The sequence below is a fragment of the Triticum aestivum genome, chromosome 5A, assembly GCF_018294505.1.
Source record: "Triticum aestivum cultivar Chinese Spring chromosome 5A, IWGSC CS RefSeq v2.1, whole genome shotgun sequence".
NCBI classification, from domain to species: Eukaryota; Viridiplantae; Streptophyta; class Magnoliopsida; order Poales; family Poaceae; genus Triticum; species Triticum aestivum.
In genome coordinates, this window is record NC_057806.1 from 522415953 (window position 1) to 522418879 (window position 2927).

The following is a 2927-nucleotide window of genomic DNA, read 5'->3' on the forward strand; positions in this document are numbered from 1 at the left end:
CGTCTAAAATGAATATTGAGCGGATTGTACTGTAACACTGAAGCAACCGAAACATCTTTCCGTTGTGCAATGTTATATAAACTTGGATACTGCAACGCTAATGGAGTGTCCCCTAACCAGGTATCCTCCCAGAATCTAGTTCCTTGCCCATTCCCTACTCTAAATTTCACTCTGTTAAAGAAAGCAACTTTCGTCCTCATAAGTCCTTTCCAAAACGGTGAGTCGGTGGGTTGTGCCGTTACGTGAGCCAAAGACTTTGCATATAAGTATTTGTTACGCAATAACTGCAGCCACACACCCTCTGTCTCTACTGAAAGACGATATAACCATTTGCTCAGCAAGCATCTGCTTTTTACCTCTAAATTCTCAACACCCAAGCCACCCTGGTCCTTCGGTCTACAAATTATATCCCACCCGGCAAGCCTATATTTAGCCTTGTTCTCATCCATTTGCCAAAAGAATCTGGATCGGTAAAAGTCTAATCTTTTCCGTACTCCTACTGGTACTTCAAAGAAAGAAAGGAGGAACATCGGCATGCTAGTCAGAACCGAGTTAATAAGAATTAATCTTCCTCCATAAGATAAAAGTTTGCCTTTCCAGCAACTTAGTTTCTTCTCAAACCGATCCTCAATACACTTCCATTCTTTGTTAGTTAGTTTGCGATGGTGAATTGGTATCCCTAGATACGTAAAGGGAAGCGCACCTAATTTACATCCAAACAACTGTTTATAGCTTTCTTGTTCCTCCTTGGCGCGTCCAAAGCAGAACGATTCGCTCTTATTAAAATTAATCTTAAGTCCGGATAGTTGTTCGATCAAGCAAAGCACTAACTTCATGTTCCTTGCTTTCGCAAGGTCATGTTCCATAAAAATAATTGTGTCATCCGCATACTGTAGGATGGAAGCCCCACCATCCACCAAATGTGGGATTAGACCTCCTACTTGGCCTTCTTGTTTTGCCCTATTAACAAGAACGGTCAACATGTCGGCAACAACATTGAACATAACTGGAGACATGGGATCACCTTGTCTTAACCCCTTAAGCGTCTGAAAGTAATGACCAATATCATCATTCACTTTAATACCAACGCTGCCTCCCTGCACAAAGGATTCAACCTGCTTTCTCCAGGCTTCATCAAATCCTTTCATGCGCAAGGCCTGTTGCAGAAAAGGCCATTTGACTTTATCATAAGCCTTTTCGAAATACACCTTGAAAATCACTCCATCGAGTTTCTTCGAGTGGATTTCATGACGGGTCTCATGTAGGACAACCACCCCTTCTAGGATATGTCGCCCTGGCATGAAAGCAGTCTGCGTTGGCTGAACCACCGTATGCGCAATCTGTGTAAGATGGTTTGTGCCAACTTTCGTGAAAATTTTAAAACTCACATTGAGTAGACATATCGGTCTAAATTGCTCAATGTGGATTGCTTCCTCCTTCTTTGGCAATAAAGCGATAGTTCCAAAATTTAATTTGAAAAGTTGTAAGTGCCCATTAAAGAGATCATGAAACATAGGCATCAAATCTCCTTTAATGATACCCCAACACTTCTTATAGAATTCAGCTGGAAAACCATCCGGGCCAGGTGCTTTATTGTTTTTCATTTGAGCAATCGCCTCATATACCTCCTTCTCAGAAAAAGGAGCTGTGAGGATCTCATTCTCGTCATTCCGAAGTTGAGGGATGTCATCTACTCTTGCCTCATCCAGACTGACAAAATTCTCAACTGGATCCCCAAACAATTGTTTATACTAGTTAGTGATGTACAGCTTTAGGTTCTCATGACCTACAATCGTACCCTCATCCTATTCAAGCTGGATTATTTTCTTTTTCCTATGTTTTCCATTTGCAATCATATGGAAAAATTGCGTGTTGTTATCCCCTTGTACAACGCGCCACACTTTTGCTCTAAGCGCCCACTTCATTTCTTCCTCTCTAAGAAGCTTCGTCAGACTGACCTCAGCTTCTCTCTTAGCAACCCGATCATTGATGTCTAGATTCATACTTTCTGCCTTAATGTCTAGATCATCTATCAACTTGAGTAGTCTTTCCTTCTCAAGTCTATAAGCTCCACTAATATTCTTAGCCCAGCCTCTCAAGAACTGTCTAAGGTGTCTAATTTTGTATTGCCATCTCTCTATATTAGATGTGCCCCGTTGCTCTACCGCCCACTCCCTTTCAACCAATTCAAGGAAGTGCTCTCTCTCAAACCATGCAGTTTCGAAAGAGAAAACACTCATCCTATGATGCGAACATTCTTGATGACAACATGGCTCGAACTGATGGCATCAATATGCCTAATGGTAAGTTTTACCTAGGAGATGTTGGATTTGCATGTAGGCCTAGTGTTTTTTCACCCTTCACTAAAACTAGTTACCATTTGAACGAGTTCTCTTCTAGAAACTATCCTAGGACTTCACATTAATTGTTCAATCTCAAACATTCTAGCCTTAGAGTTAAGGTTGAGAGGGCATTTGGAGCTCTGAAGAATAAATTTAAGATCCTGGATCATAAGTCATCCACTCATTCCTCACCTAGGTTAAGCTTGTTCTTGCATGTTGCATTCTTCATAACTGAAACCTAGAATGAAGTTGTAAAGAGCATGTGTCGTACGAGGAAGATGTCAATCACACTAAGATAGAGTTGTAAAGAGCATTGTAGTACTTGTAGACAAACAACGAAGATTGGCAATCACGCTAAGCATATCTATGTGGGAGGGGGGTGAGGGAGTCCTGGATTAGGGGGTGTCCGGATAGCCGGACTATACCTTCAGCCGGACTCCTGGACTATGAAGATACAAGATTGAAGACTTCGTCCCGTGTCCGGAAGGGACTTTCCTTGGCGTGGAAGGCAAGCTTGGCGAGACGGATATGTAGATCTCCTACCATTGTAACCGACTCTGTGTAACCCTAGCCCTCCCGGATGTC